General features: G+C 40.7%; 1 long non-coding RNA gene across 1 annotated transcript; it reads right to left on the reverse strand.

Annotated features, from left to right (window-relative positions):
* Positions 1 to 8,503: 8,503 nt before the first annotated feature.
* Positions 8,504 to 11,583, reverse strand: LOC142661471 (uncharacterized). Its single transcript, XR_012850743.1, has 3 exons — positions 11,380 to 11,583; positions 9,942 to 10,071; positions 8,504 to 8,784 (listed from the first exon to the last, which is right to left on the reverse strand). It is a non-coding gene; the product is annotated as an uncharacterized LOC142661471 (long non-coding RNA).
* Positions 11,584 to 12,181: the final 598 nt, after the last annotated feature.

Consider the following 12,181-nt stretch of genomic DNA (forward strand, 5'->3'; position numbering starts at 1 on the left):
ATGTCTGAACCGGAGGGAGAAGAAAAGAACTAGAATCTGAGACGTCACCGGTGAGTCACTTAATGTAAATGTTTATTCTGCTTGTAATCAGTATTGTAGTCACTGTATGATCTGCAGCGAGATGATGGTGGTATGATTTTTTTTTTGTGAAACCGCATCTCCCAGCATATCATAGTTACATAGTTACATAGTTAGTACGGCTGAAAAAAGACACATGTCCATCAAGTTCAACCAAGGGACGGGAAAAGGGAAGGAAAAATTTCTACACATAGGAGTTAATACTTTTTTGTTCTAGGAAATTATCTAACCCTTTTTTAAAACCATCTACTGTCCCTGCTGTGACCAGCTCCTGCGGTAGGCTATTCCATAGATTCACAGTTCTCACGGTAAAGAAGGCTTGTCGCCTTTGCAGGTTGAACCTTTTTTTCTCCAGACGGAGAGAGTGCCCCCTTGTTTTTTGAGGGGTTTTTACAAGGAACAGGATTTCACCTCTTTTTTGTATGTGCCATTAATATATTTATATAAGTTAATCATGTCCCCCCTTAGTCGTCTTTTTTCAAGGCTAAATAGGTTTAATTCTTTTAATCTTTCCTCATAACTTAAATTCTCCATGCCCCTAATTAGCTACGTTGTTCTTCTTTGTATTTTTTCCAACTCCAGGGCATCCTTTCTATGAACTGGAGCCCAGAACTGAACTGCGTATTCTAGATGAGGCCTCACTAATGCTTTGTAAAGTGGCAATATTACATCCCTGTCCCGTGAGTCCATGCCTCTTTTAATACACGACAATATCCTGCTGGCCTTTGAAGCAGCTGATTGACACTGCATGCTGTTATTGAGTTTATGATTTACAAGTACACCCAGATCCTTCTCAACAAGTGAATCCGCCAGTGTAGCTCCCCCTAGGACATATGATACATGCAGGTTGTTGGTACCCAGATGCATAACTTTACATTTATCTACATTAAACTTCATCTGCCAAGTGGACGCCCAAACACTTAGTTTGTTTAAATCTGCCTGCAATTCATGAACATCTTACATAGACTGAACTATATTACATAGCTTGGTGTCATCTGCAAAAATAGAAATAGTGCTATTAATCCCATCCTCTATATCATTAATAAATAAGTTGAATAATAGTGGTCCCAGCACTGAACCCTGGGGTACACCACTTATTACCGGGGACCATTCAGAGTAGGAATCATTGACCACAACTCTCTGGATACGGTCCTTGAGCCAATTCTCAATCCAATTACAAACTATATTTTCTAAACCTATAGTCCTTAATTTACCCATTAGGTGTCTATGGGGGACAGTGTCAAATGCCTTTGCAAAGTCCAAAAACACTAAATCCACAGCGGCCCCTCTGTCTAGGCTTCTGCTTACCTCTTCATAAAAACAGATTAGGTTAGTTTGACAACTTCTGTCCTTAGTAAAACCGTGCTGGCTGTCACTTATAATACTATTTTTTGTCACATAATCCTGTATATAGTCCCTCAATAGCCCCTCAAACATTTTCCCCACGATGGATATTAAGCTTACTGGTCTATAATTACCCGGGGAAGACCTAGAGCCCTTTTTGAAAATCGGCACCACATTTGCGCTGTACCAATCCCTTGGCACTATACCAGTCACTAGAGATTCTCTGAATATTATGAAAAGGGGGACAGAAATAACTGAACTAAGTTCTTTAAGAATTCTAGGGTGTAACCCATCTGGTCCCGGGGCCTTGTGCACATTTATTTTATTTAATTTAGCTTGGACCATATCTACATTCATCCAATTCAGTATATCAACTGATATATTAACAGCACTGGTATCGGCTACATCAGCTGCTCCTTCTTCTGTAGGTTTAGCTAATTTTGTTTTCATTTCCAAGAGAACTAAAGTAGAAAAAGCACCACAACATTTGTAGAGCAATTTCTCCCGAGTAAAACAATACCCCACATGTGGTAATAAATGGTTGTTTGGACACACGGCAGGGCTTAGAAGGGAAAGAGCGCCATTTGGCTTTTGGAACTCAAATTTAGCAGGAATGGTTTGCGGAGGCCATGTTGCAGTTGCAAAGCCCAGAGGTGACAAAACAGTGGAAATCCCCAACAAGTGACCCCATTTTGGAAACTATACCCCTTGAGGAAATTATTTAGGGGTATAGTGAGCATTTTAACCCCACAGGTTTATTGCAGAAATTTTTGCAAGTAGGCTGTGAAAATGAAAATCTACATTTTTTCAAATAAAATGTAGGTTTAGCAAATTTTTTTTCATTTCCACAAGGACTAAAGGAGAAAAAGCACCATAAAATTTGTAAAGAAATTTCTCCCGAGTAAAACAATACCCCACATGTGGTAATAAACGGCTGTTTGGACACACGGCGAGGCTGCTCTTTCTTCAGTTGTATATACAGAGCTAAAGAACCCATTTAGTAACTCTGCCTTCTCTTGATCCCCTGTGACCAACTCTGCATTACCATTATCTAGGGGTCCTACATGTTCAGACCTTGGCTTTTTAGCATTTATATACTTGAAGAATTTTTTGGGATTTGTTTTACTATCCTTGGCCACCTGCCTTTCATTTTGTATTTTTGCTAATTTTATTACCTTTTTACAGATTTTATTAAGCTCTTTATATTTTACAAAGGCTGCAGATGTACGCTCAGATTTGTATTTTTTAAATGCCCTTTTTTTGTCATGTATTGCCCCTTTCACAGAAGGTGTAAGCCATGTGGGGTTTAATTTGAGTCGTTTATACTTGTTACCTATAGGAATAAATTTTGCACTATAATAACTCAAAGTAGATTTGAAAATCTCCCATTTATCATTTGTCCCATTATTTGACATTAGTTCTTCCCAGTTCTTCCCAGTCTATATCCTGAATTGCAGCCCTCATCCTGGGGAATTTGGCTTTCTTAAAATTAAATGTTTTTGCCCTCCCAGCCTGCGTTTGTTTTTTACAGTATAGGTAAAATGTAACTATATTATGATCACTGTTACCGAGGTTTTCACGAACATTGACATTCCCAACAAGATCTGCATTATTAGAAATGACCAGATCCAACAGAGCTTCACCTCTAGTCGGGTCTTCCACAAACTGGCCCATAAAATTTTCCTGCAACAGGTTGAGGAAATGTCTCCCCTTTGCAGTTGAAGCTGAACCATGACACCAATTAATATCCCGGAAATTAAAATCTCCCATTATCACTACAGTACCCGCCTGTGCAGCCCGCTCCATCTGTTTATATAGCTGAACTTCCATCTCCTCAGTTATATTGGGGGGTCTATAGATTACACCAAAAGTAATTTTTTCAGTGTTTACCTCCCTTTCTAGTTCCACCCACAAGGTTTCAACCTCCTCACAGTATTCACCCACTATTGTCTCTTTCACACTCGCCTTCATATCATTTCTCACATACAGACATACACCACCACCTTTCCTATTTGTCCTGTCTTTCCAAAAAAGTGTAAAACCCTGTAGATTTACAGCCCAGTCATGTGAAGAGTCCAGCCATGTTTCAGCAACACCAACTATATCTATATTTTCTTCCAGTATCAAGGCCTCCAGCTCCCCCATTTTGCTTGCTAGACTTCTGGCATTTGTGAACATACACTTTAACTTGCCTGTCAGTTTTTCACTTTTATCAGAAATGTGATTTGACATTATTTGGGCATTTTTATTTACACTGCTGTTCTGTAACGAAAGGATCTCCTTATCTTGTTGTCTAGTCCTCTCCCCACATTCTGTTTCTCCCCCCACCAATATAGTCTGACCCCTCTCTAACCTGGCTACCCCTTTTTTTTCTACATTGACCTCCCTCCTCAGCCCTAGTTTAAATACTCCGCCACCCCAGCTAGAATTCTCTCCCCCAGCACAGCGGACCCCCTTCCATTTAGGTGCAAATCATCTGCAGAATACAGTTTGTACCCCAATGAAAAGTCAGCCCAGTGCTCTAGGAACCCAAATCCTTCTCCTCTACACCAAGACTTCAGCCATGCATTTAACTCCCTGAGCTCCCGTTGTCTTTCCTGTGATGCGCATGGCACAGGCAGTATTCCTGAGAATACTACTTTGGAGGTCCTTCCCTTCAGCTTGTAGCCTAGTTCTTTAAAATTATTCTTAAGGCTCCTCCACCTACCATTTATTCTGTCGTTGGTACCGACATGGACAACGACAGCTGGATCATCACCAGCCCCTCCCAGCAATTTGTCCACCCGTTCCATCACATGCCGAACCCTGGCACCAGGGAGACAGCAAACCATTCGGTTGAGGTGGTCTTGGCGACAAATTATTCTATCCGTCTTCCTGATTATAGAATCCCCTACGACTATCAATTGTCTTGGCTTACCTGCATTACCATCCTGCCAACTACTAGATGGGCTGTTTTCCCGGCTGTTAGGGAGACCAGTATCCACTAGGGCTGCCATATCCTTACCATTGTTCCGGCCATGCTGGGAGCTGTAGTTTTACGCCGTACAAACCTATACGCAGTGGCGTAACTACCGCTATAGCAGCCGTAGCGACTTCTACGGGGGCTGCAGCATGAGGGGGCCCGTGCCACACGCTGTCATGGCCCCATCCCATGGCCGCAGGATCCGCTAGCAGCCGCTATGGCTGCTACAGCGCGACGCCACTGAAGGGGTTGTTCCTACAAAAGACATGCATGCCCTATCCACAGGATAGGGGATACATGTGGGATCGCTGGGACGCCCAGCAATGAGGAGAACGGGGGATCGAAAGTCCCCCCTAAGTTCTCCATGACAAACCTCGGACTTCCGGGGTCTGTGTCGGCAGCTCCATGGAAATGACTTGCGCACCGGTCGTGCTTGTGCGCATGCGTGACCAGCGCTCCTTTCATTTTTATTGAACTGCGCAGACGCCGGAAGTCCGAGGTTCGTCATGGAGAACTTCGGGGGACTTTCGGTCCCCCGTTATCCCTATCAATGCCAGCGATCACACATGTATCCCCTATCCTGTGCATATCCTGTGGAGAGGGGATACATATCTTTTGTAGGACACACTATAGGCCGTTTTTTTTGGGGGGGGGGGGCTGTATGGCGTTATCTACAGAGGGGGTCTGTATGGTGTTATCTACAGAGGGGGTCTGTATGGTGTTATCTACAGAGGGGGTCTGTATGGCGTTATCTACAGAGAGGGCTGTATGGCGTTATCTACAGAGAGGGCTGTATGGCGTTCTCTACAGAGGGGGCTGTATGGCGTTATCTACAGAGGGGGCTGTATGGCGTTATCTACAGAGGGGCTGTATGGCGTTATCTACAGAGGGGGCTGTATGGCATTATCTACAGAGGGGCTGTATGGCGTTATCTACAGAGGGGGCTGTATGGCGTTATCTACAGAGGGGCTGTATGGCGTTATCTACAGAGGGGGCTGTATGGCGTTATCTACAGAGGGGGTTGTATGGCGTTATCTACAGAGGGGGCTGTATGGCGTTATCTACAGAGGGGCTGTATGGCGTTATCTACAGGGGGCTTTGTATGGTGCTATCTATAGGGGGCGCTGTGTGGTGGAATCTATAGGGAGGCACTATCTACAAGGGGGGGGGGGTTGTGTGATACCCAGCAGAGGGGGGGGCCCCAGTCAAAAGTTTGCTATGGGGCCCAGTCTTTCCTAGTTACGCCCCTGGTGAGGCGCTTGGACTGTAAAGAAGCAGATAACCTACTGGTCCATGTTCAGTGTGGGGAGGAAGTTAGCGGGACCTGAGCTGTGTACTGGGGATCAAGAGAGGTGCTGTTGCTAGAGGTAAAAGCTGCTGTAGAGGTAGAAGGAGCGAGAGAGACCGATTACTAAGAGCTGGAGCTGAGGCACCTGAGATAGACTGGTAACGTCTGACCTATTCAGTATCCTGGGTACAGCCTGGGTGACAACAGGTCCTAAAGAGGAGGCATGAGTGGTGTGTAAGGCTGGGACGTATCAGCAGGGGCATCGCTAGGACTGGGCCTCTGGGGCCCAAGCCCCGGATATTTAGCCCAGATCCCAGGGTGACTGCCACATTCAGTGGTGTAGCTACATGGGTCGCAAAAAGTCGCAATTGCGACCGGGCCGTGCCCCACCCCACACCTCGTCTATAAAAATGTACTATAATAACTGGGGCCTATGTCATTAAAAGAACGTTCCCCTGTTACTATAGTAATAACACTATATTTACCCTCCTTCCCGAGCGCAGAGAATGTCCTGACGTCTTCTCGCGTCATGATGCCATAACGCTATGCACCGCGCATAACGTTGCGACGCTGGATGGTATCGGGACATCTGCTGCACCCGATGCCGAAGAGGAGGGTAAGTGTAACATTGCCTGCTGGGATCCTGTATCTAAGCCTGCCTTGTGGTAGGCTTAGATACAGGGTCTAACAGACAGTATCAAACATGGACTCTGTATCTAAGCCTACCAAATGGTGGGCTCAGATACATGACCATGTATGATACTGTCTGATGGGCCCTGTATATAAGCCTACCACACTGTAGGCTTAGATACCAGGCCCCAGCAGACAGTAATCTTATACTGATGAATACCTATATAGTTACAGACCAAACAATAACGTTTCAATTTAACGTCCACATATATCCAAAGAATATATAGAATGAATACCTATAAATGTACATGTGGACGAATCATGCATCCACAAAGGAAAAAATAGAAACAAGTACAAATATGTAAATTGTAAAAATCACATCACTTTATTGAAATACATAAAAACATATTGGCCATCAAGACCTAAAATGAGACACACAGTTAAAATACAAAGAAGTGGGGAACACCCGATTATGACACAATAGAATATACTCAGAACAGCCCAAATATAAAAGGTAGTTCAGAAAGGCATACTATTGATGGAAAAAATCCAGAAACCACTGCTGTAATATAAGTTGCCATGCCAATGCAATGACACATCAATGGATGAACAGCAAGTATACAAGGAAAGGAGCATACAGGACACACTGGTATATATGTGAACAGTATAGCAAGGGAATAACCGAGATTCAAGCCCGGTCCCAAAGAATGTACCAACCAGTATAAGTCATAATAATCCTAGGGTGAACACCACACCATGAGCCCCGACGCGCGTTTCGCGGTAGCTTTATCAAGGGGTACTGACAGGAGAGGAGATAGACGCTCAGTATATACACAGAGTGGGAGGAGTTTAATTGAAGCAGAGCCAATAGTTAAAAACTGCTGCAAATGAATACTAATAAAATGCAGGTGATGTCCCAAGTCACCTGCATAATGAATGCAGGTATCATTGTAGACGCACGATGTGTAATTACCTTAAATGTAATGAACTGAACAGACGTCAGACAACGCCGATATCCGCCCAATGTGTGCTCGCGGAGCGTGAATGCGCATGCGCACACACGACGATGGAACTGCGCCATGAGATGGCAGTGTGGACGCCGGAGTATGACGTATCACACTCCGGTGGCCATCTTTAACACTGGAAACAGTCAGGGCAAGATGTATACCCTATGACAAATATCGATATCAAGAAAAATGTAAAAGGGCACAATAAGAGCGCAGTGTAGATGCCGGAGTATGACACTCCGGTGGCCATATTAAACGCTAGAAACAGGCCGGGAAAGATGTATGCCGGGACCACATAGTGATTATAGATTCAAAGTTAAACTTATATAGACAGCGATGACCCGTTAGGAACACACAATGTACAGCCACAATTCTCTAAAAAATGTATCAGAGGAGAAAAAAAATATTCCATGAATACAACCGTTATTTGGTGATGATCATAGTAAGACCATTACATAACACAAATACATGTACAAGACATACAATTAATAAACATAATATTACAATGAGAGAGGTGCACTTATGGTACACTGATTATTAATATAATATAAAGAATATAAATATATATACATAACTCTAAATTATATATGTACACCATACATACATGTAGCCACTGCGCCAATTGTTTAATTGCACAAAGAATATATATTGGCCCAAGAAAATATATATATAACAATAAAGAGTAAACAGTGAGAAATATATTTTTGTATTATTATTACATTTTTCCATTACTTTATATATAAATAAAAAAATATATATATAAAAAATAAATAAACACCCAAAACAAATATATATAATGTGATAAAGGTGAGTGACCACACGTGCAAAGTGAAAAGTGAAAAAAATCATAATTTTATTCAAAAACAGTACAGAATTAAAGTGATGCACACGTGAATGATGACACCTGAAACAAATTCAATTAATTAATAGTCACAACATATGAAAAAAAATAATATATATAAAATATATAAATAGTGTTATGACAATCAAGTACAAATTATATGTCAAAATGAAATTATCAATATAATATAAAGTGTAAAAATATTAGTGCAAATAAATATATATAAATATAAGGTGTGAAAATGTGATATGTATATATACAATAAAAATATATATACAAAAATATATATACAAAAATGTATGTATTATACAGTGAATTATAATGAATGGATATATCAAAAAAGTGCTAGCAAAGTTAATTAAATTTTTTTTAGATGTATATAAAAGATAATAATTCATATGTATGTACATATACACAATAAAGTAAGTAGGTAATAATTGGGCCAAAATGTAATAGCTGAGCCAAAACACAAGCGCCCAAAAAGAGTCTATATTGAGTACCCCCTGAGAGAGCTACAAAAATTATGGCACACCACTGCATGAGATAATTGGCACTTTAAAACGAATTGGAACATATATGTGTAATACAAAATCCTGATATCCCAATGGATGGACGCCAAATGCAACAGAAGATCCTATGAAAATACAAAGAACAATATCAAAAACAAACTCAAATTATCACCAACCCAACAATATACAGTGAGCCAAAATCAAACTGATCCTATCACAGCTCAAAATGCAATATATATACACCAATGAAATAAAAACAAATGATGCCATGGGACCATAGGGACAATTTAAAGAAAAGAGGCAAAGGACATTTTTTCGTTTAGCCCAAAAGGCGAACTGGTCTTCAATTTTGTAATCCATTTGCACTCGATGCGTTCTAATTTCCGAAAAGTATCTCCTCCACGTGATCCGATAATGATTTTGTCAATACCGTGAACCTTTAAATCTTGCCAACTGCTATTATGAAACTCACGAAAATGTCTGGGAATGGACTTTAGTTTCTCTATTTCATCCCAATTATTTTTCTCAATAAGTCCCGCCTTTTTAATGTCCCTGACATGTTCCTGGATTCTCGTTTTCAACTCTCTTGTAGTCATACCAACATAAGAGAGGCCACATGGACAAGTGGCCATGTAGACCACCCCCGTTGTACTGCAATTAATAAAATGGACAATTTTGAAACTTTTTATATTTTCAGAATCAAAAAATGTGTCAGTTCTTACAATTAATTTACAGATTGAGCAGTGGCCACAGGAGAAGGATCCCCATGTGGGCCCTTTAGACCCAAACAAAAAGGTCTTTGAATTAGGAGTACTATAATGACTACGGACCAAATGGTCACCCAGAGTTTTACTTTTTTTGGCAGTAAGTTGAGGTTTAGAGGGTAGAAACTTCTTGAGGTCAGGATCACTGAGAAGTATGGGCCAAAAACGAGTCACAATCTTTCTCATCTCCCCCCATTGTGTGTTATAGGGAGTGATGAGTCTCACCGTGTCATCCTTTCTTTTGTGTTTATATTGGGTGAGAAGATTGTTGCGATTAGTATGACGTGCTCTTAGGTATCCCTTCTCAATATCAGAATTAGGGTACCCGCGTTGTAAGAAACGAGTCCTCAAACATTGGGATTCAGTTTCAAAATTGGAGTCAGAGTCACATACCCGTCTAGCCCTTAAAAATTGCCCAGTTGGAATAGCACGTATTGTGTGGGCGGGGTGAAAAGACGATGCATGTAAAAGAGAGTTGACAGCTGTCAACTTTCTAAAAATAGTAGTGCTCAGCTTACCTGTATCTTGTACTTTTATTTTAATGTCCAGGAAATCCATGGTGGTTTGACTAATAACGCTTGTTAATTTAATATTTAGTGTGTTGGTATTCAGGATAGATAGAAATCGATCCAATTCTGTACGAGTACCCTGCCAGATGAAAAGGATATCGTCAATGAAGCGCATCCAACCCACAACACAGCCCGACACCATATCCATGGCCTCCCGTACAGTTTCCTGTTCCCAGAAGCCTAAAAATAAGTTGGCATATGATGGCGCACAGGTCGCGCCCATTGCAGTCCCACGTAGTTGTAAATAATGTTTATCCCTGAACACAAAATAATTGTGCTCAAGGACAAAACGCATGAGAAGATTCAAAAATTCGACCAATTCATGGTCCAAATTGCATGAGCGCAGAAAATATTGGACAGCATGGAGACCCAAATCGTGGTTAATGCAGGTATACAGGGATTCCACATCGCAAGATACAAGATACATATCCTGCTCAATGGTAACCCCATCAAGACGCTTCAATACATCAGTAGAATCTTTGACATAAGATTGAAGACTCTCGACACAGGGGCGAAGAAAATAATCAAGATAACGACAGGTAGCCTCACATAAACTACCACATCCTGACACTATTGGCCGTCCAGGTGGTTTCTTACAATCCTTATGCACTTTAGGTAAAAGATATAGTGTTGGAGTGATCGGAAATTTTACAATGAGACCATCCATGATTTTCTTATCAATAATGCCATTATCGCAGGCTTCCGATAATAGCGTATCCAACTGGCCCTTGAATAGATTGGTATGCCTCCATTATATTTCTACATATAAGAAGATCTTTATCTCTCTTTAATAGTAAAAAATAAAAAAATAATGAGAATTTTTTTGAAAAAGTTATTTTATTTTTTTTATTTTTCATTTTTTTGAGAAAATGTATTACCAAAGTGATGGTTTTGACGTATAATACAACAATTTCAATGTGAATGGGATTTGATTTTGAAAAAAACATCTAGAATTCTACTTTAGATTGGTCCATTTTGATATTATATGCTTTGTCCATGTTCACACTAGGGATCGGTGGCGTTTCTGACCATTTTGATGAAGGTACAAAAAATTTTTTTTTTGTTTTAACAAATAATATATATGCAACTAATTGATCCCTGAATTGATTGTGTCCATCATAATCCGTCCGGGGTGGGGAACCATCACCTGACGATATGGTAGATACTTTTTGACATTTATTGTTCCCTTATGGATATGAGGGTTACAGTGCGTGTCTAGGAACAGAATATTCTTTTGATCTGTACCTACACAAGCTATCTACATAAACGTTTTTCGCTATATTGGCGAATTGACCGTTAATATCCCTAGGTGTGATGAGGGACTAAGCAATAAAAACTGAGCGTTTTTTCGCTTTTAAACTTGATTGTAATCTCGAATCCCATTTACCTTATTGCCTTCCCTTCTTAAAGATGGCGTCTTCACACCCGAATGGGCAGTGACGTATATACACAGTCACGTCCATTATGATGGATGACTCATGCTGTGTCATCTGATGTTGCTTCCTTGTTCCCTTGACGACTATTGATCACATGTGCATTTTGACCCAATTGGTGGGTTAGTTAGAGGCATGCTCAGTCTAAGATTCTACATGCTGTTAATGGAGGATGTAGAATACATATGAGTCCAGCTACAATGATTCCTCTCTTTCTAGATTGGTGAGTTCCAGCTGTTGATGTTTTTAATAATTACATTGCTTATATTTGATTAACTTTTGAACACTTTTTGTAACACGAGGATATTACACTTTATGAAAAGCAATATATATCATGTTTTATCTTTTGCACCATTGATACTTATGTCACTAGTCACTTTATATCATTGTATGATGACAAAAAATCCTTTTATTGTATTATTGTATACTGATTGATTGCACTGATTGTTTTGGGTTGTACCCCTTATATATACACGTATGTATTCCTAACACACACTACTTGAAAATGCCTTCATAGAGGAGGTGAAACGTTGTGGTTCCATGTTGGATGAATAAATTCACTTTATTTGAGTGCTGCTTCACGTTCTCTTTTTTGCTGGATAGAATTGGATGCATTGTTTCAGCACACAGTATCACACATGATAGACTTAGGGCACATTCATACGAGCGTGAATCTCGTCCGAGTGCTGTGCGTTGAAATAATTAAAACCACAGAAAAGGCCATACTCACAGATAAGGAGGAGGGTAAAAAACCCG

Source organism: Rhinoderma darwinii, chromosome 10 (assembly GCF_050947455.1).
Source record: "Rhinoderma darwinii isolate aRhiDar2 chromosome 10, aRhiDar2.hap1, whole genome shotgun sequence".
Taxonomy (NCBI): Eukaryota; Metazoa; Chordata; class Amphibia; order Anura; family Rhinodermatidae; genus Rhinoderma; species Rhinoderma darwinii.